The following is a 23,565-nucleotide window of genomic DNA, read 5'->3' as shown; positions in this document are numbered from 1 at the left end:
GAAAACTATTTGCACTTACAGTTTTCTTCAGATATTGTAAATTATTTTTAGGACTGAAATTCACTGAGGTCGGTCTAAGGCAAACAATTTTTTCATTTCTATAATTTCATTGGAAATAAGACTTGTAAAACTGCTACCTAACTTTAAGAGCATTCAAAGACTGATTTGAAAGATCATGTATTTTTAGTTCATTGTTGCAAAATGCATTCACAGTTTTGTTGATCATAACGCAAGAGCAGTGTGATCAGAGTGTGCAGTGGTCCTGTATGTTACAGATCTCCGCCAGCCACTGCCACTGTATTTCTAGCACAGACTGTTATGATTTCTAAAATTCATCAATGTGAATAAGCAGGAAACAATTTTAATTTTTTTTTTTTTTTTCACTAGAGCTCAAGGAATTAGACACATGGGTGTCCTTAAGAAGTCTTAAACACAGCCTTTCTATCTAGAAAAGACAGGGGCCGAAAAGCAGTTGTATCAGGGATAAGATCTGGTCTGCTGGCTGCTAAGTAGGTAACACTGGACTACAAGTAAAAATACTGTGTACCTACTATACTCCTCAAACAGTGGGCTCAGATCCTTCACTAAGAGACTTCTTTAGCTGATACATTGCCTTAACAGTCTGGGTAGAACCATGGCTATGCTGAGGTCAATAGAAAAGCTGAACTGAATGTTTACAGTATTTTATTGTAAATCTTTCTAAGTAGCACTTGCGTTATTTGTAGGTATATATCAATTCTGTCTGGGTGGTTTAAAATTTTTTTGTTGGAAGGGGGCAGGAAGAATTTCAGCATCGATCAAACAGCTAATATATCAGTTTTCATTCACATGCAGAGTAAACATTTATTACCATGTCTGGCATGTATAGCTTATGGTATCATAATAAGAACAGTATGCAACATTTTAATATGCTTGCAGTATAATTTAATAGACTTCCATTATGATGTTATGATGTAATTGCATATTCCTATATGTAATTTATTTATTCTTGTTAAAATTATAATTATTTTTCTTAATCTATATACATTGAGGAAGAACTGAGAGGGTTGAAATGAGGCTGGAAAACTGTTGGCCTGATCAGCAACAGCAGTAGGAAAGTAATCTTGAATTCATGCTTCTGGCCAGGAGAACAGCCAAATGGATTGTACTGTGTTGGCCCTTGCAGTTGATTTATGAGATGGCAGGAAAACCTGCTTCTCTCTTCACTGGAGATAGACTTGGGTAGCTATATGCCTAATTTTGACATGCAACATGTGGATCAAAATCTCAGCTTTAGACTGGTGGTTATTTCCAGAAGAGAGCCTCAGGATATAGGGAGAGCTGTGTTGATTTGCATGGACAAGTTGTGATTTTTAATGGAGTTATTTGTGGTTGACGACTGCTTGTAAGTTATTGCCCCTTTGACTGGGTCTTTGGAACTGCCCTTGGGAGGATTTCTTCTGTAAAGTAAAATACATCAGTTCTAATCAGAAACTAAAAGGCCACCCCTGGTGACTTTGAGATCTTTTTCTTGACGAGGGTGACTGTCTGTCACGGATGAAAGTATTGACACGGTAATGATTTAGAAAAATAATTTAGATTTATTAATAACTAACAACTATTTGTCAATACAAAATAACTCAGAAAGAAAAGCGACTTATTCAGGTTCTAAAATGACAATATTCACTCTAACTTACTTAACGGTACCTTAATTTATACACATATGTACATGCGCATACACAAACCAGACATATACATACAGAAACAAAGGGGTTTGGATTCGGTAAAATGAACACAAAAGGGACAAGCACACACGAACAAGGGCAAGGGTACGTACCCCCACACACACACCCACCAACAGGTGAAATAGAAGCTAGCTCAAATAAAATTTCCCTCTCGAGTTTAGAGCGAATACTCACAATGCCTTGGCATTCCTCAACGGGTGATAATTGAGACTCGAGCGGGGGGACTTCGCCCTGGCCTTCCGTCTAGAGCAGACGACACCTTAAGGGTTTTGGTACCTGAGAGGCGTCCCAGCTCAGGGGAGATGCTGGTCACAGGCCGCTGTGATCCAGGAGAGCTCAAAGGGTCTCTCTGGTGGTCGCAGTTTATAGGATCCAAGATAATTGACTTTTGTCAAATACTATCTGGTGCCTTCCGGCAGTTGCACAAGAATTTGAATAACATGCAACCCCGTTATTGTTCCATCCGATCACATCCCAGGCACAGGTGTGTCAGGCCATCAGGAGATGATGGGCCATTATAACCCTTTCCAAGCAATTGGGAGGGGCAGGAGCCAGGCTCCTCAAGGTTATCAGTCCTTATCTCCATAGATTGGTGTATGGCTCGGGGGAATGTGGATGGAATCACACCTGGCAACAAGCAGCCCAACAAGGAGGGGCAGGGAGGGGTAAGAATTGCACCACCACACTGTCATAGCTTGTATTGAGAGACCATTATTAACAGAGGTGTTTGGAGTGATTTCTAGGATATTGTCGTACCCTAAACTAGGGCATACATGGCAAGTCCCTAGGAGGAAGCAGATTCCGCCTTACTGGTGCAAATGAACTGGATGAGGCATTAACAGAAATCTCATTTTCACAAACTGAGATAAGTGAGGCAGCAAACCTCACCATCTAGCCATACAAGAAATCTGTGTCAGAGACTTGAAATGAAACATTTTCACTTCCCTCATACTGTCTAACTGCAGAGTCATCCTTTTTAAAAAAGGCTTTAAAAAAGAGCATAATATTTTATGGTAAGATCACTTAAAGGACTGTTTATTTGCCTAAACAAAAGCAGATTGCTAGTATAGTACAACAGAATGGTTGTCCTTTTGTTCAGCACTGAATCAAGATTTCTTTCAACATGAAGTATAGTCTTTTCCAGGAACTATTCTATCTCATTGGCACATTCCACTTATAGCATTAGACTGGGTATATGAACCAATCTTTGTTCTAGACTTCGTTTGCAGGCCATGGCTTCTATTATATTTAAGTACTTCTCCTTGAAGCTGTAAATCAAGGGCAGCTTCAAAAGTGGGCAGCTTCTATTAAATATAATTACTTTAATCTGAAGTTTATGCTGAAGGTGAGGCTGCTAAACATGGGTAGCCACTAAATTAGAGTAGCTGCAGTTAAGAGCACGAATAGTAAAAGTACCTTTATTAAATAAAGGATAGTAACTAATCAAGGAGGGATTATAAAGGAAGCTATGCGGGATTTGTTTCAGGTTGTGTATTATGCCATTCCCAAAACCAGAAACCATCTGTCCCTATTTCGTCTCTTGTAAATGACCAATAAGATACACAGTGTCTATATCCTTGTGCACCTACAGGTTCATAGCCTAATGAAGTTTAATGCAATACTGTTACTTGTTTATATGCTCTTATTTTTCATTCAGCCTAGTACTTTTAAAAGAGAATGCTTAGGTTTTTCAATGGCAACTGTTGGACTCAGGAACACAATGCCAAGAATTACTTTTGTGCTGTAGAACCATTTATTTCTCTTTCTAATCATATGTTTTTACTCTTGCCACCTGTGGTCAGTCAAATTAGCATGTCTTCCCAATATTCATGGGGCATCTTATCATTCAGATCTTCCAAGTGACCTTTTCTTCTTGGATCTTTATCATGTCAGATTTCCTAACTTGGTCTATGCTGTCATGTTTTACCAGAACTCTGATGATTCACTGGCTTTCAGTTCCTCCAAATGCTTCTTGGGTGTATATTTTACCTATTAAATCCCAAACTTTCTATTCCTGATTTGGAAGAGGAATGGGTACAGTACTTCTTGACTCCCTTCTATTGGATCACAACAATTTCCACCCATTACAGTTATTATTCAGACAACACTCCTCCTAGTTTCCAGAGATGAACTGCCCTTGTGGGAACTGGAGGATTTGATGTCTAGTGAATCATTGGAGGAAAATTTATCAGAAGGACTTGATAAATAGTCTGTCTGTTTTAACAGAATACCCACGTTTTCATTAGTAAATATAATGCATTCTTACTGGGATAAAATGCTACCAGAATAAAGACAATCCAACTCTGTTTTTGATGTTGACAGTTTAACATCAAATAATAATAAAAAAAAAAATAGTTGAAATAGGCTGAGTTTTCTTTGTGTGTTTAAAGGAAGCAGATAAAAGCAGTTTCATGTAGGGAACAGATCAGGTAAATAACATCTTTACAGCGTTTATGCTTTTTGAGTAACTGGAGCAATTTTCCTTTCAGTTTTTAAGGAATCATTCTCAGATCTAATACTGACTGAGTCACCTCTGTAAAATATTTTTCAGCATTCAGAAGTCATCTCAAGCGGCTTATTTTCTTCACTGTTTTCCTCGTCTCACACATCAGTTTCTCTCTGTCACAGTTTTTCAAAGTCAGTCTGTCGACATGCAGACTTCTGTATCAGAGGCTTGATTTCTGTAACCATAGTGTGAGAGAGTCTGAGCAAAATGAAGAGCTCTTTGGACTTGTTCTTAATATTAGATTTCATCTTAAAAATTTTGCTTCAAAGCCCAGCATGCAACAGATGATTTCTAAGAAATTCCTTACTCTCATTTTCTTTATATGTAAAATATCCTGTGTAACGTAAGTGCCGTAAAAGAAAACAAAACCACTCTTAATAGTAATTTTAAAATTAATCTTAAAATACAGCGACATAACCCATAGTGATGCTCATCTGCATTATTAGCTTCTAATGCCTTGGAAGAGGTAAGGGCCATAATCTTTGCGTGTCAAGTCTAACTACAATGTCAAAACCAATGACAAGCATTAAAAAAAGAATTAACAATATTAACTTTACTATAAAATTACCACTTTACATTTCCCTGGTAGCGGGGACACAACTCTTCAATTTTTTTCTTTTTTCTGGTGTGTTGGTTTTTTTATGGAAGGAGTAAACCCAATCAGCTAACCAATCAACTAGTCTCCTCTTTTATTCAGTAACTGTCTGGTTTATCAATCCATTGTTTGGGTTTGTAGATAGAATTAAACACCATGTCATACATGATAGTCATACTTTCTGTACAATACTTTTGCAATGACTATTCAGAGGGTGTTGTAAAGGCTAAATCTAGGAATTTATTCTTGAGTTGGAAAGGAAGCAAAATTTGCATAGCATGCTAGAATACACTTACTTGTTGATTGGTTGTTCTTCTTTGGCAGGAAGTTAATATCTCATATTCCAGCAGCCCTCCTTTCCAAGATTATGAATCTTCCCTGGTTTTCAAATTGTTTTGATTTGCATTATGTAACAAAGTAACCACTGAGCTAGAAAAACAGTGACACAGAAATAACAATGAGAATATGAACAGCACTTACAAAAGATAGAAAAGGAAGAGTTGAAGTTGAACTTGGCTTAGCAAATTTGGAGGCAAGGGAAATATCCAGAAAGGCATCATTTAGGTGGAATTTAGGTCTGAGAAAAAGTGCTCCAAAAAGTCTTTGTACCAACAGCTGTAAAAACCTATTAGGAATTTACATATTCACAGTAGTGTATCTTAAATTCTTACATTTCATCTTGCTGTGCATGCTCACAAACACTCTGACCTAAGCTGTTAGGAAGTTCTCTGCCATCTAAGATCGATTTCTGTTGGAGCAGAGCCTATTTTAGCTTCTCACTGAATGTGCATTTGGTTTGAATTGTGAATGAAAATGGATTCATTTTAGATAACAATTTTAATCAATTTAGTTTTAATGCTTTCCTTCAGATAGAGTGAAAACTTCCAAAACAACACTTGTTAAATTATGTTGACAATAGATAGTATCTCTTTGAAACACTGATCACAAAAATGAATCATTGCATTAATGTTTTTCCTATCACTTTGACAGCTATTACAGAGCCTATCTGATCATATACGCACAGATATTTGCAGTATGTGCACAGGTTTACACAGTCATTGCACATCCAGAGTGCACAGGAAGATCTGGAGCCTACATTGCACACCTGTGTATGCATCACACTGACATGTTGGGGGTCTTGGTTCAAAACAGAAGCATTTGGCTAGAAAATTGCTAACCTCATCTATCTGAACTTATGTTCTTCTTGAACTGGCCTAAGAACTTGAAATACTGTCTTATAAGTTCTAAAGTACTGGTTTAGGTTGTCTTGAGACTATGTTGTTGAGCCTCTGTTGTTACATTTGTAGTGGAGAAAAGAAGCATGTAGCAGGAAAACTCTCTCTGTAACCTAGTATTTTACCAGACTATCAACTGAAATATCATATCTTCAGTGGGGAAAAAATAGGTTAATAAGCAGTGAGCAAGGTAAGGTTAAGAATGCTATTAAATGGCAGGCTCCTTAATGGGGATGTTGTCTCACCACAAGATGAGCTGGAGCTCTTGTGTCAGTCCCTGGAGTCTTGTCAACAATCACTGATGACCCTCTGCAGGATGTATCCACACCTATGTTTGCACTCTCATTTAAAGCTTAGTTTTGTCACAAAACAAGATCCACTAAAATGGATGAGAGGGAAGGGATCTACTCCTTCTTTGTCTTTTGGCAGCTTTTCTAGTTCATAGCAGTAAAGGAGGTCTTCAAATTGCACCACCTTCAGCCCCTCCAAACACAACTGGCATCTCTGATTCCAATGGTGCTGGCAGTTACATGACCCACGTTATAGGTGAATCACAAAATGTTCTCAAGGCGTGTCTCAGGGTAAAGATTGAATCCAAGGAAACAATCCTGGAGCTGCATGTGAGCTTTCCTTCCTAGCTATTCTGCTATTTTAACTGTAATCAGAACAATTCTGGCCTTAGGACTATTCAGGAATATAATTTATTAGAAGCAATTTTTAAATTTGAAACTACATCAAAGGGTCTCGATCCTTTGGGTTAGTACTCTCCTGGCTTCTCTTTGCCTTAGGTACAGGGCTCCTTCTGAGCTCAGTGGCAGTACTAGGACAGCCTATGCAAGTGGTTATGTCACTTGAAATCCTGGAGTGTTCAGTTTTCTGCAGCTCTGTGTAATGCTAGATGATAATCTCAGAACTGAAATGGAATGGAAAAGCTAGTCTCAAAACAATACCTACTGCAGTTCATTTTGTCGAGGAAAATATCTCTTGAAATGAGTAACAGGTTTTTCCTATTTGGTCTTGTACTTCCTTACCCAACAAATTAAATTTGTTTGGCTTTTCTGAATTTTTACTTATTAAAAGATAAAAAGACACTCTGAACATTTTCCTGTGCTCTGTTTCACGTTTGTTAATGAAAATTTAATTAGTATTAAAAAAAAAATAAAAATCCTCAAGTTGCCATTACGTGAAGTAATTTCATTCAAGTTCACTAGCTAGGCATCATCTAAGAAATACTTTGTAGGAATTTTTCCTTCTGTTTAGTAAGATAAGAAAAATTGCAATAAAACAACTAGTGCTAAACAGAGGTGAGAAGAAGGATCCAGCTGATAACTGTCTGAATTAATTGAAATATTCCTCCGAGAACTGTTTTGAATGTAGGTCGTTAGAGGGAGTGAGACTGAGGTTTCCCTCTAAAGCCCTGATGCAAGGCCAGTTGACATCAGTGATTAAATTCCCATTTATTTTAAATAAGAGTTAACTCATACCTGAGCTTTGGCTGCAGGATGTGAAAGCTGACATCCACAAAGGCACTTTGACTCCATAACACTCAGCATTACAACACTCCAGCATTTGCAGATGGCCAGAGTTGGATCCACAAAGCTGGAGGCAACCATTTTATGCATCTCTAACAAAGTCAGTTTGGGTCTATTGGGCACAAAGCAGGACATCCAAACACATTAAGATGCTTCATGGATTGTGTGGATCCTTTGTGGTCTCCTGATAAAGCTTAGGTAATTGAAAAATATGCAGGTACCTTTGTAGAGCTTAACTCTCCAGCATTAACCTGCCAACTTTAATATAACTAATATTTTACCAGCCCCTGAAACAAGACACAGACTTACCTTATGGTGATGTGGGTTATATTCTCCTTCTTGATCACTAGGATGAAACAACCACCACCAACTCCAGCCATATTAATTGCCATTGGAGCCTGCAATGATAAAGCAACATATAGTGGGAGATTTCTATGGATATTTCTGTAAAGGATATAACCTGCTAATTATCAGTGAAATTGAATAGCCATTTATTTCAAGTCATGCTATTGCATCTTGTCCTCCCAGTCTGGAAATGTGTAACAGTAGAACACCCCTAACCAAATTTTTCAGAAAGAAATGTTTATGTTTGAGAAGCCAAGGATACTTGTGATCCCTGAAATGCTTCACAGATCAGTATTTCATATTGCTAACGTTTTAATGTTTGCATTCAGTGTTTTCTTATTTTGCATGGTTTTGGGGCACTGACTTTTCAAGTAAAAGTTGGGGTCTGATTGTTGAGTAGTATGTGAAAGAAACCCCTTGTGCTGAGTTCCAGAATTGTCATGGCTTGATTAAAAAAAAAAAAAAACCAACTATATTTCAAGGTAATTCTCACTGTAAGAAAGATGTTTCTTACAAAGACACTAGACCAAAATAATTGTTGGAAAATTGATTCTGCTTCCCTTCATGGAGTCTCACTGAATTGCTTCCAGGATCTGTGCCTGCCCTAGTGTATGTTGCCTCATATGGCATCACTGCCATCTACTCAGAGTTCTTGCTTCATTGCAAATCTAGTATAATCACCAAAACCTGCAAAAGCATTTGGGATAAAAGTTTCAGGATTAATCACTCACTGTAAGGCAATGTCATAATGTTTCTGAAGGATGCATCATGTCTTGAGAAGAGAAGGCTCATCACAGATGGAGTGACACACTTCACTCATAAAAGAGATGTAGCAATATTTTTATTCATATGAAACCGTGATTTAACAAAGCTTGATAGTAACTGTGGTAGTGGTTTAACAAGACTGGATGGCAAGGTTCACTTGATATTTACTGCAGAGAGGACAGGGTCAGACAAAAGGGTTAGAAAGACCCTCTCATTGAGTAATGAGGTACAGAATGGGTCCCTTTTTAAACTCCTCAGAGCAGAGGCTAGGTGCAGTTGGATCCACCTCTAGTCCCAGACTTGGTCAACAGTTTATGTCTAAAGGATTATATGTGTGCACTCAATCCTTTATATCACTTAGATAAGGTTTCAAATTATAGCATTCTATTAATCACTTGCCGAGAATCCATTGTGGCAAGGACTCTCTCAGCCTTAAGGAGTAACCTTAAGAGGTGTCCCCACTTAAGGGGAGATCCTGGCATGCAGCCTGTTGCCATGCAGGAGAGCTCCAGGGGCCTTGAGCTGCCCACTATTTAGGGAGTAAGACCATTCACTTATAGTCACATTTACATACTGACTACAGAAGTTTCTTCCAAATTTGGCTTGAGTCAGACATTGATCAGCACTATGTTTAGGTGGGTGCATTGTTCAAATTCGCCCTTGTCTATTGTGTTGTTATCTGTCTTCCCTGAACCCACTTTGAGCTGGATGCAGCCATCACGACCAGACCCATCCATTACAGCTGCCAGTGCTGGTATCACTGGATCAGGGTTACGGGAAATACAGGTCAGGCTGCAGGGGGGTGGGGTGGGGAGTGCACTGCCACAAGACTTGGAACATTTCAATATATATAGAAGGCTTATAAGAGGGATTGAAAAAGACCTTTTACCAGTAGTGATAGGACAAGGAGCAATGGTTTTAAACTCCAAATACAGTAGATCTAGGTCAGATATAAGGAAGACACTTTTTACTGTGGAGATAGTGGGACACTAGAACAGGTTGCCCAGAGAAGCTGTGGATGCTCCATCATCGGAAATTTTCAGTCAGGTTGGATGGGGCTTTGAGCAACCTGGTCTAGTGAAAAGTGTTCCTGTCCACGGCAGAGGGGTTGGGCTAACAGATATTTGAAAGTCACAAGCCAAACTGTTCTGTGATTCTATGATATGTGTTCATATCCCAGTATAAATCCCCAGCCGAGGAGCACACAGGTTTAGGTTGTGGTCAGTGTCCTGGTTTCTCTGGCAAGAGCCATATAGTGTGTCAGACCTGGACCTGCCTTAGTGTACTATCAGCAGTGGTTCTCAGATTGAGTGTACCAAAAGCTGGAGCCAGAGAACATTTTCTCTTGTAGCTCTATCTGTGAAGCAAGTTACTGGTGAAAGAGAAAAATGAGCTGCTCTCTGTAGCTACACTCTTTATACTTCTCAATGAAACAGACTTTGAGGGTGAACATTAAGAAAAGGTAAACAGATATCTTTATTAATTTTTTTTTTTTTAAGACCTTTGGCTTTAAAAGCAACTACTCAGTTGCAGAATGTATGATTGTTTTAAGTATTTTAGCTGAGAATTTTCTTGCTTTAGGATTTAATGTTATTTTTCCTGAAGTAAATGACTGTTCAGTATGAGAAAAAGCACTGGAATCTGGATCCCAGTCAAAACCTCCCAGCTGGGGAAAGAGTAATTTCAGCATAGTAGGGTTTATATTATGGTTCTCAAAAATGCTCAGGTTATTTAGAACTGTTCTGCTTCACTATGAAGAGCATTCCTAATTCAGCAGCTGCTTCTAAAAAAACCAGTGACACCTTTAATTTTTCAAACTGCTTATTGCTGAAAGAAAAAACTTTTTGTTTATAAACATCAACAGTATGACATTGCTTTAAGTAAGTAAAGAACTTCACTGATATGTTTACTGCTTGTTATGGATTTGTTGTTTGTATCCTCTTAATATGTCTTTCTCTTTTATTACCAAGTATCTACTGTTTTCAAGTCAAAATTACAGAGATTACATTTCTGTTCCATAAATGATCAGTTCAAATAATTCAACATACCCAAGGTAAAGCTATGTGGGAAAGGTTGTATTTTTCTTTACTTTCTTTTTTTTTTTTTACTGTTAGAAGTTACAGCCTATTAATCAGTTCAGTGTATATAAGCAGAAGTGATGTGAATAACTAGGAACTTTGTTGCCTATTTTTAATATATATTATTAAATGTTTATTGTTATTATTTATTTAAAATCACAGTACATGATGCAAGAGAAGATCTGCAGCATAACTAACTTTCCACAGGATGTTTAAGTGATCAAAATATCCACTAAGTTTATCTGATAATAAGATAAATGCTAAGGCTAACCAGACAGTTCGGCCCTTCCACCCTTCTTTTCCCTTTTTGCAGCACCTCTTTAGTTTTGGCATCTTTCACTTGTTCTGGACCCGTGTACTGCTGACACAAATCAGACCTGAACTTTGTACAACTTCTTGTGTCGACAAGGTTTTTCATATTTTGTCAGTCAAATTGAAATTGCTGAGTGAGGCTTCAGGTAGTTGGCTTCTTGTTTCTTTTTGGACAGTTATCTGTTCTTGTGGTGGGCTGACTGGCTGGATACAGGGAAAAAAAAAAAAAAAAAAAAAAGCTGCTCTATCACTTCTCCTCCTCAGCTGTACTAGGGAGAGAAAATATAACAAAAAGCTCATGGGTTGAGGTAAGGACAGGGAGATCACTCACCCATTACCATCATGGGAAAAACAGACTCAACTTGGGGAAAATGAATTCAATTATTTACCAATCAAATCAGAGTAGGCTAATTAGAAAATAAAACATAAATCTTAAACCACCTTCCCCGCCGCCCTCCCTTCGTCCCGGGCTCAGCCTCACTCCCCGTTTCTCTCCCCGCTCCCGCCAGCAGCGCAGGGGCCGGGGAATGGGGGCTGTGGTCAGTTCCTCACCCGCTGTCTCTGCCGCTCCTCCCTCCTCAGGGGAGGACTCCTCACCCTCTGCCCGCGGGGTCACAGCCTCCTGGGGCACATCCCCCTGCTCCGGCGTGGGGTCCCCCCGGGCTGCAGGTGGGTCTCTGCTCCCCCGTGGCCTCCCTGGGTGCGGGCACAGCTGCCTCCCCATGGGCTGCCCCCGGGGCTGCAGGGGAACCTCTGCTCCGGGCCTGGAGCCCCTCCTGCCCCTCTGCCCCACCGCCCCTGGGCTCTGCACAGCTGCTGCTCTCTCAGGCTCTCGCTCCTCTCTCCAGCTGCAGGGGCTGTTGTGCAGCAGCTTTTCCCCTTCTTGAACACGTTCTCCCGGAGGCGCTACCGCCGTGGCTGATGGGCTCGGCCTTGGCCAGCGGCGGGTCCCTCTCCGAGCCGCCTGGCCTTGGCTCCACCGACATGGGGGAGCTTCTGCACCTGCTCACGGAAGCCACCCCTGTAGCCCCCCACTACCAAAACCTTGCCATGCAAACTCAGTGCAATTCTGCAATAAATAGGAAGCAATGTATCATAAAAACTGTCTGCATTTAATCTCTGTAGTGTTTTGCGAACTCCAGCTAGCTGAAAGAAACAGAACACGCTACCCTTGGCAAATGAGGTTTTATACATGAGGTTATGTTTCTTAGTCTCATTATTTCCTTACCAGAGAAAAATAAAGGCATTTTTACAAAAAACAGTAATTTTTGCTTTGATGAAGGCCCTTATTTTAAACTTTATCATTCCCTCTAAGCAGCAGTGAGATACAAGAGCACAGATCAGTAGATATACAGAAGCTCACTGACATGTGGACTAACTGCGATGGACATTGATGGACACGGTGGTTGAGGACTCACTAACTCCTGTTAGTAACTCATAGACCCGTTCTCTTAATTTTTTTTTTTTTAATTTTAAATTCACTATTTATTTTGAAAAATTAGACTTTACCATGTAGTTGCATGAAATGTAAGGATGAAATCAGCCCTAAATGTTCTGGTTAAATCCTGCCTTTCTGAAATCTGTTCTGTCTTTATAAGAAGGATGTATAGAAGAATGAGAAGGAAGGTTAAGATTTGATCCTTTTGCTTTTTCCTGTGAAAATTACTCCTTCCACCTAACTCCACCCAGAAAAAAAAACCAAAAAAACCAAACAAACAAAACCTTCTCAACCTACAGTACTGCATTTAAAACAAATACTTTTCGAAATTACCTAAAAAATCATTTGAATGCTATATGAAGTCGTAAGGCTAATGCATCCATTTTGCTATGTTAGCTGAATTTTGCAACTTGGACATTAAAGGTGGACTTGCTTTGATTTTATGCTCTCCCTTGGTTGCTGCTTATGTTGCCGGCAATCTTGTACCAGCTTTGCATAATGCCAGAGGAACAAGCTGTTTCAAGAAAATAACACTCTCTATTGCCCAAATTCTACTTGTTTTCCCTGTGTGCCTAAAGGTCAAAAGGCAAAGCGGCTGATGTTATTCTGGTGTGCAAGGGGAAAAGGTCTGGCCGTGAAACCTGACTCCCCTATGCAGCATGATGAAACGGAGTCCTCAACATACGGGATTATGAAAAAAAAATAGTTTCTAAAAATAAACCTACCCCTTTATATTTTAAAATTGTTTACATGCTTTCAGGTTTTTTCCCTGAATATGGCAAGCAAATCTCTTGCTGTTTAAGAGCTGGGCTATGCTAGCTGTTAGTTTGATCCTACCAGCTTCCTAGCTTCAAGGTTTTGTAGGTATTCATTTGGCTACATTTCAGCCTGTAATAACTAGTTGGTTAGCAAATGTGTAAGTTGTGACCCTGCTCCACCGATGAGGCATATCTGAGCTCTTGGGTGCTGGTCCTGGACTCTGCAGTGCTGTGGCACGTGTAATGCTGAGGGAAGAGATGCTTTGGTAGGAGATTACCTATTTTAAGCAATATACTATCTATCCTATAAACATGTTTAATCTCAAATGATATTCATCTAGGGTGTAAAGAAGTCCTGTGGGATAACAAAGGCAGAGAAGCTGATGAAATAAAAGAAAACAGAATAAAAAAACCCAAAAAGCTGAAATTAGCAGAACTGTGGTGCTGATTTGGATGAGGCAGATGAGTAGCCTTTACCAGAGATTTTACCCTGAAATCCATTATTAGACTAGTGCAACTGACCCAACTGAGAGTACTCAGTTACATGAGGATCGTGTGTATCCACATGTGATGCAAGGAAAGAAAGTTTTACTTTTGCTGAGGGCAGCAGTCTTTCAGCAGGATCATGATTTCGCCCTAGTTTACACAAATCACCTGTTATCACCATCAAAAGCTGTATGCATCATGCCCTGTTTAATGTTTTCTCTCTTTTGAAGTCTTTTTCCCCTTTGCATAGTCAAAAAAAAAAAAAAAAGCTGGCTGCATTTTGAATCCATCTCTTCTTTTTGGACAGTCCTATCTTCATCAATACATCATCAAGGGCTCTCATTTGGAAGATGCATTGTGCTAATCTGTACCAAGTTACAGTTGCTTCAGTGACATATTGCTAAGGAAGCACTGCCAACTGGCAGGGATGGCTTTTGTAATTCTCACTAACCATTACACCATTATTTAAGGGCAGTGGATTATTTTTTGAAAGCCTGAGTACTGGTTTTAGAAAGGGAAAAAGCGCATGGCCACATGCACAGCCAAGCTGCTGAAATCTAACCCAGCCTGTTATGTTTATAGTTTTAAACGACTGATGGAAACTTTCTGTCCTTATCTTTGCAAGTGAACAAGCATCTGCTGTTGCAACTGCTGGTTAACAGTCTCTTTTCTCCATGTGAAGTGGATCCAATTATATGCTCTAGGCCATCCCAAGAGGAACATAGAAGTGTGTAGCTCAAAGCAGGACTATTTAATAAAGGAGAGACATAGGACTGTTGAGAAAGTGTAATCTTTGCTGTACTTAAATAGGCTTTACTGAAAGGGACTATGCCTTTTTCTGTTCTGAAAATAGCAGTTGTAATGGTAGGGAGTAAGTACACAGAGACTTTAATTTTAGGGCTTATCATTCCTTATTTTCCCATGTCTTTTATCATTCTCTGCTGAATTCTATTTATTCTATACTAAAATATGTATAGGGCATATTTTTGTTTCATCCAAAGCCCCATGAAAAAAGTGGTGCTCTTCCTGCTGACTTTGGTGACCTTTGGATCAAACTGTTAGTGCTGTTTCTATGACAGTTTTGGCAATAAATTCAAAGATCTTGCAGAGAAAAGTAAGTTTTCTTAACATTTATAAAAAGTGACAAATTACCTTTAAAAATTTCTGGAGGAAAAGCTGCATGCTATGAAGGCATTTCTCAGTGTTCCAATTTTTTTTATTACACATAGGTGTTGTATTTTTGTCATTCTGGAGATCTCTGTTCCCTACTTAAATTCAGTTTGCAGTATTAAATAAAACTGTATTCTTCAATAATTATTTCTCCCGTGATTTTTCTCTACTCTGTCATTGTCAGCCACTCCACTGTCTTCTACCCAATACACTTTTTGCAGCTTGAGGACAGAATATCTACCAATGGCAACTGGGAAAATGCAATAAAACAGTTTACAACAGATTATGGTTTGGTCTCCTGTCATTTTCTAACTCTTTGTCCATTAATGGCCAACTGAATTTTTCTTCCCTACCTTCTACACCACCTGTGAAATTTGCCCTTTCATTTTAAGCCTTATAATGAATGTCTCTTAAATCAGAGAGCTTTTGGTCATATTCTTGTTGTTCCTTCTATCTTCCATAACTCCTATCGGACTTAAAATTTATGAAGAATATGTTTTCCTATTGTCTACTACACCATTCACAGCATGTCTTAATTGGCCTTATCCTTTTGACCTTGTTTCTTCCTCTTCAGTGATCCACATGGAATCTTCTGCCCAGCACAGGGCAATGAGCATTTCAGCAGGATAAAAAGCTTAAGTGACTTCTGTGGGTCAAGGATTCAACATTAAGCTCTTTTGCCATCAGAGATCATACATGGCTGCCTACTAATTGGAAGAAAGAGAAAGTGCTGGGAATACTTATGTTGCTAAACGTGCAAGTATTCCTGCTGGAATTGTCAAAAACTGTCTCTGTAATATAGCTAGTGGTGGGTACCCATGTTTTTGTCAAAACTTGGCATGTTTTACTCCTGTTTCTGACTTTGGCATGTCAGTTTGCTTTTTAACAGGTTCTTCTGAATCTCATCCATTTGTAAACTCTTGGTCACTCTCCAGGACAGATTGCATTAGTCCTGTGGGATCAAATCAGGTCTGTGATTAGGGAGCTGTAACTTCACCTGAACAGGAGCATGAGTGGTACAATTTTTTTCTAGCATGGAGATTCTGAACAAGCGTATTCGTGTGAGCACTTGTGGATGTTTACAGCTTGAATGTTTATGTAAATACATTTCCATGCAGAACTCAAGCTTTCCTTGAAAATCTGAAATGCATGTTTGGGCTTATTTCTCTTTCTTTTTCTGTCCTAAATCTTACAGATAAGAGAGTTATCTGATGATTCTCTTCAGTTTTTTCTTAACTTTTCTTCTTTTCTTTCCTCTTCACTGGGAGGGCTTTTTACTTTTCATTCATGAAAATGAATCACTGTTCATTTATTCCAGTATGCTCTTGCTGAGACTCTGCAGGTCACTTTATAGCCTACTGTGCCAGCAGTTAACTGAGATTCTTTGGTCTCTTTTTCTCTTTCTAAAACAACTATTTCCTCCAAATTGATAGCGCAATCCAGTGTAGATTAAAACCAAATTATTTCTGTTAGTAACACTTCATAGTTTACTGGTTTAACTTCATGTGCTCAACAGCATTGTAGTGTGCTTCATGTTAATGACCCATCTTTTGGCTTTCCACTCCTATGCTGTCTCTTCCTGTATGGGGTGAGGTGGCTCAGATTTTGTTAAACAAGCAAACCTTAATGTTCCTCTTAGTCTTCTGTGTGAAAGTAATGGAAACTGTGAGTCCTAGTTCTTCACAGGACGCTTCACCAGGGTTATGTTTCGAACTTCTTTCCAGTCCCATTAGGAAATGATTAAATATCAATGTGGAAACAGGGTACATTGATCAAGAGGTGAAGAAGCCCCAGGTTGCCTTTCTGGCAGATTATCAAAAGGACTTTCTAGGAGTTAAAGTCTATTGTCTCAGTGTGGCTTTTTTTTTATCCTACAGTCTTATATGCAACCACTTCACCTCCTCCCTTCTTCGCTGTGGGTAACAAATGAAAAATTTTAAAGGCTGCTGAATACTGTGCATTTTCACAGTAGGCCAGGTGTTTAGCACGGGTGTTTCTGAAATAGCATCATGTTGGTAAAGGACACTGTGTTTGATGTCTTTACAATTTCCACTTCTATCTGTGGGAAGTAGGAGCCTTCCATATGTAACACAGGCTGCAATTTAAGTTTATAAAAATGATGGTTAGATCAAGAGTAGAAGGGGTAGGTTTGGATCTTTATCACAAAGCAGAGCTTCAGCTGGTGAAGCTGTCAGAGATCTGGCAGGCCCAATAAAACTATGGGTTGATAAATATACCCTGGTGAACTTAGCCCTTCTAGGCTCTAGAAATCAATGACGTGAATTGCTGCTTTCTCTTAATTGTTGTTCCTAAACGTTGGTCAAGTTATTTCAGTCAAGGATGAATTGACAAACTATTCTTTTCTTCTATTCGCTGTTTACTAAATGTGTTGTAACTATATTAAATTTTCTTCTATTTTTATTCACATTATCAAAATTTTTAAAAGAAGAAAAAAAATATGTTTTATAACAAATACAGCAGTTGTGGTACAAATGATTGTTTGTGCTAAAACTCATGCAACTTGGAAGTTAAATGAACATTTTTACATAGCTGTCAGGGAATTCACAGAAGACTGCAATGTAATTCAGTACAACACAGCAAACAATGAATAATACAGCTCCAGAAATAACAGCAATCAGAACTCAATGCTTTAATTTATGAATGTATTTGCACGTTAATTTTGTATTTGTGTAGTCAAGGATGGATGCTTTGTTTTTCTTCCATGTCTTCTTTTCTATTGTCAGTATTCTGTTGTCAATATTCTGTCGTTATTTTCATTACTATTGTTATATTATTATGTTTTGTTATTTTTTAAATTTTGTATTACCCTAGAATTGCAGAGTCAAATAATAAGGCTTTCTTGTGCAAACTGCTTTTCTAACATATAAAAAAAGAGATAGTAGCCATCCTAAATATGTAATAGGATGTAAAGAAAGAAGCATGGAGTAAGACTGGGAAAACAGGACTAAAATGAATAAATTTTGAATAATTGTTAATATGTCAGATAATACAGTGCCATACTGTACATTTGTGCTTAATGTGTAAAAGAAAATTGTCATAAATACAACCTCAATTTTGCTTTGCCAGTGATGTGATAGGGCAGGATTTCTGACATTTCACCATAGCTCTAGCTCCAAAAGATTTCAGATATGGTGGGCTGGTCTCACATACGTCCCTGAATGCATAGGAAAATGCAGGTGTATTACTCTTTCCTTCAGAAGGGAAGGATCTAAGAAGATCTCATGACTCTAGGGTGCTACCAGGGTGCCCTGTGAATCCTTTCAAGAGGTTCAAAGGTAACTAAGGGCAGAAGAGAAACATGCATACAGGCTTCTTACCTAGCAGGTAGTTAACAGCCTCTCAGATAAACCTTAGATGTTTTTCCTCCCAGATTACCTTTAACTGTCCTCCTGGCTGAGTGTTGGACCCAATACATCAGTGGTATGATTTGCCTGTACCTGTAGCAATCTGTTCAAGCAGGTGATGTTACGCTTTGGAATGCAGATCCTGCATATTTATGCTATAGTAAAGAATTTCAAGTCTGCTTTCTTGCTTTTGACAGAGAATCTAATGCAGAAACTGCTGCTTTGGGGCTTTTATTTTTTCACTCTTCATGCACAAGACTGAATTTAAAAACAGTCCTTCTGCTTCAGAATCCATAGTCCCTGCCTCCACCTGTAGCCCTCTTTGGATAATTTTAGATTTTTCCTTTGCTTCTAACATCCAGTCTAGCATTTGAGCCAGACCTACTTTCTCTTTGTGACACTGTCAAGCCACTGACCTTGTGCCCATGTCTTTTATGAAAAACAAGCAATAATGAAAGTCACATTCAGAATGAGATCCTGATGTAGGGATGCTCTGTTGAATGTTATCTCCTATTTCAGCAGCTTTGCTGGCTCCAGCACTTGGAAACATTTACATTCCCCACTGGCTGAGATGCATGCTTTTTTTAAGTATTCTTCTAAGCTTATCCTTCAATATGTGCTTAACGAGTTCATTCAGACTCACTTTTTCAGAATGAGCTTGGCAGACAAGGTACAGGGAGCAGAGCGATGCTCTTGAGTGCTGTTCAATTCCATTTTGAGAAGGTATCTTTACTTTCTCAAACACAGTAAAGATACCAAACATGTGGAACATTTTGAGGAATGCTGTGTGACTTTCAGCATCTTTTCATAAAACTTAAAAAGAAAAGATCATTTTCATATTTCAATGTTAATTCAAAATCCACTTATTTTCCTTCTACCTACTTGACGCAACATCTCCCTTTTACCTGACAATACTCTGGACAGTTAAGGTGAAAGAACACATTGTGGAAAGGAATACCTTATAGAATAAATGAAAGCAAGAAATAATAATAATCTTTCCTCCCATTTTTATATCAGTCCAAGAAGCAGTGTACATGCAAATATGCCTGTTTTATAACATAAGTTCCCATCTTGTGGGAGCTCAGCCTAGTCCAGTCACATGACTGGGAACATCCCCAAAGTTTTTCTGCTGTCAGAGCTCCAGGCAGGTCTCTGTCACACAGCAGAGATGCCCAGCTAGCTGCTCATTTTCCTGTCAGTGCGAGGGTCCTCAAGCTGAAACATGGATGAGCTCTTTTCAGGGAACACGCATTTACCTTTGTAAATTCAATCTCTATTATCCACGTCTCCAGTACCTATATTTATTTTGTGTTAATAAGCCGAGTGTAGGGGTAGGAAGTCCTGATTCCCCTGAGAAATTAATACTTTCTGTGAAAGTAAGGTTTTCAAAACATTGCCTTCATGTGCATGAACTGACTCAGGTTTTCCATTCCTGCAGAGACTTTCCATGCAATTTTGTAAAATATGTTCTCATTAAGTTACTTTAAATAAAACAAAATCAAGTGCAATGAGGAAATCACAGTAATACACAGTAGTTCAATATTGATCTGTTTGAATGATTATGCTCAGTCCTACTTGGAAAGGGGAATTTGGGCTGACAGATACATTGCCTCTGGCTGACTTGGTTATGTACCTTCCCTAGTGGGTTGTTCCAAACCAAGGACTTGGCTAGAAGATACAGATCTGTGGGATGGGTTATTTTTTCAGTGGAAATCAGAGCATGATGGTGTGTTGCATGCAAAAATCTCTCTCTGTAATGGAGTAAGGATGTTCAAGGGCACAGACCTGTATTTAATATCTTAGAAGTGTTTCTAGGTCCATTGATTTAAACATAGTCACGATCCCCCTTCAGCTTCAACGGAAATTTGTGAAAATGTTACTGCTAGTGACTCACTAGGACTACAATGAATCTTGTGGTTTTTAGCTGTGTCTCATGACATCCTTGATAAAGTTTGATTGCTTGCTAGTTTTGCCTGGACCCCATCCAAAAGTCCACCAAAACCAGTGAGCTTTATAACCATACCCCAAAGTGCCAGAGTTGTCAACCTCTATATTTCCATTGTTTCCTAGCAAAATTAAAATGAGGGATATTATAGTTCTGATTATAGCTTCTCTTATAATTCTTTCTCAGAGTACTTTGGGTGAAGTCCTTTAAGTACAAAACACCATGTGCTTAAAACTCTTACAGCTCTTTTCTTAATCTTAGACAAAGTTAACATTTCAGTGTCTCCCTTGTATTTCAGCATGTCTTACTGGATTTCCTGTGGGAGTTTATGACTACATGTGAATATCGTGACCCAGTGCAACCTTTAAAACAAGAGCATGATATAAGTTTTTAGTAGGAACATTACAAAGCTAAAAAGCCATAGCTTCACCTCTGTCTCCCAAGCTCCTCTTTCATTTGGTCATGTGCAAACATGGTATAACCAATATCCATAAGTTACTGTAAGGCAATCTGCAGTGACCAGAATCTCTGTCTTGATCAAGATACCAACATGGACTGCGCACAGGGATGCAAACAGGCTATGAGAAAATCCTCAGATTCTGTGGAAGTGTAAATACTCCACAAAATTCTGATGCAGCAGTGGTGGGATGGACTCTAAAGCTGCTAAGTTGTCCGAAGTGAAACTTCTATAGCTTCTCATAAATGGTCTATTGCAGGGGTTCTCAACCTTTCCTTCACCATGGACCCCCTTTAAATACCTTTTGTGGCTGTGGACCACCAGGACTTAATTCAAAATTTAAAGCACTAGAACTGCATCAAATATTTATTTCAATTTTCTCATGAAAGGTCTTCAAATTTTGAGAGAAGGGGAAATAAATTAATCTGTTAATGCACACACTCCTATTATAATATTTTATTGCAATGATTCCATATGAATTTAAAATAATAGCATCAATAATCTGCTCAAATGGCCCATTTTATGGTATTTTAACATGCTAACTCTGAATTTGGTGTCAATTTTTACATTAAAATTTGATGAAAAGTTTTACATTTCTTCTTACATTCCTCCTTGTTTGTCTGTGTTCAGTCACCATATATTTTTGTTTATGGACCTGGGGCCACCGCTTGGATGAACAGACTTCAGCCCTGCTGTGAATATACTAGCGTGTCAGGGCAGGTGTTGAGGTGGGATGGCTTGAGTATAAGAAGAGCATTGAGTGGAGGGGGCTGTGGGAAAAGGAGGTGCAGTGTTTGTCACAGGCCAGACCAAATGTTTCCAGGCTGGATGTTCCCCACGCCTGCTTTAAGCCTTCACAGACCCGCTGTGATGACATCATGGCCCCCAGGAGTCTGCAGACCACAGGTTGAGAACCACTGATCTATTAGATTGTGGTAAGAGTTGGAGATTCTTTGGCTTTACCTTTGGACAGCGTATCCTAAAATCTAACTTGGGAAAAACTTATTTGCAAATCAGAGGCAAAGCCAATATCAAAATACTATAGGACGCTTTTCCTCAGCCAGACCCTGAACTCTGTCAACAACCCTAATATCTTCAATAATTCCAATATTAGTATATAACATAGCTCTAATAACATTTTTTTTATCAGAGAGTTTGTTATCTGTGATGTGATAGCTAAGATCACTCAACCTTTTTAGGAACAAGCATCTGAAGAGAGAAACAAATGCCTACATGGATCTTGGCAAGTAACATAGTAAGGGTGGTACTATTTTGATTTAATTTTCTTTTCCTGGTGATGCTCTGTCACAGTATAACATGGTCAGGAACCAAAGTCCACTGTCACTTACACTGGAGTTGAATCCTGCAACACATCACTGAAGTCTGGGAAACAATTTTTGGAGGAGCGCTCACAGCATTCTTAACCAAAGGTATTATAGAGGGTTCCATCTGGGACCTAAGAAACCCTAAAAAATCCTTGGTTATTCTTCTCTTGATGAGAATTAAAGCAAATAGATTTAACTTTTTACAGCCTAACAATGAAAATTAGTGTAGCAACTAGCTATCAGCTAACATTTTCCGTTGACTGAGAGCTCTTTTGCAGCTGGTAAGCGCTCATACCTCACTTCAGGCACTTGTTGCTCAGCAGCTCAGGCATCAGACAGCAATATCTGGTCTCAGTTATCTGAATTATGATAGCTTAGACTGGTGCCAATCTAGACCTCTGTTTACAGGTCTAGACTGGTATTTAAATGCCTACAATTAAATGCCCAGGATTGATCATTCAGCTTTTGGATTATAAATGTAACAGATTATCGGTGAATTTGCTGTATGATTTTACCAGGAGAGGTTTTGCCTTTCTGTCCTATGTATTGCTGTCCTTTAAAAAGCAGTGATACCAAACAACCCACCCAAAGGCAGCATTTGTAAGCCTGATCAGAAATGGAGGGTTTAGAAATAAAATCATGACTTGACCAGGCATTTGATCAGCCTCTTAGTTTAGCTTCTGAAGTCAGTGGAATATTTCTTTGACTTTGGTGGGCTCTGGATCAAGCCCTGTGAGCCACCATGCAAAAAAGGAGCGAGGTGATCTATTATTTTCTAATACTGCTTCTGATTTTTTTTCGCTCTTCTGGATCCTCTTTTAAGGCTTCACCTGTTCTGACTAAACCGGTTGGCACCTGACATTTGGATAATGGCTCAGGTGAAGCACACACATGCAGCAGGCTGAGTTTACCCTTTGACTTCCTTCTTCCCTTTCTTTTATGGTGCATGATATTTGGGTTGCCTTACAGTGCAACTTCTGAAGCCAAAAGCTTCACTTATGTGTGCCACAGAGAGATGCAGAGGTGATCAGAGATGAGGTGCACCATTTCCTGCCGAACACTTGGCACTCTTGTTAATGACAGAGATGGAAAAGCACTTTAAAGATTTGCTTTGATTCTACCTCTCATCTTTATCTTGCCTTGTGTATTTTATCAGTTGCCTATGTGTGGGAACATTGTGTGGGAACATCTTTTAGTTTTCATCTACCCAGGACTGTCTTTAAAAGGCACAAAGTATTTCAACACACAATGATCACTTTTGCTCCCCTCTGTTCTCTAAAAAGGCAGTCAGCTCACATGTTTTGTTTACTCTTTTGACATGTTTCCAATTCAGTTATTATAACCTACCATGGTAATGCCCTGATTACCTTGACAAGTCAGCATTATATTACAGTAGCTTTCCTGGCTGCTTTGCAGAGCAAAGATAGCAATAGCAGGGCAGAGACTGTACAGAGAGGTTGTTCACCAGTTAAGTGGTTTAAGCTGAGAAAGTCTTTAATAAAAGAATCTGAAGTGTTCCATAATGTAAT

Source organism: Athene noctua, chromosome 7 (genome assembly GCF_965140245.1).
Source record: "Athene noctua chromosome 7, bAthNoc1.hap1.1, whole genome shotgun sequence".
NCBI classification, from domain to species: Eukaryota; Metazoa; Chordata; class Aves; order Strigiformes; family Strigidae; genus Athene; species Athene noctua.
The sequence above is the reverse complement of the archived record's forward strand: the minus strand, read 5'-3'. Positions refer to the sequence as shown.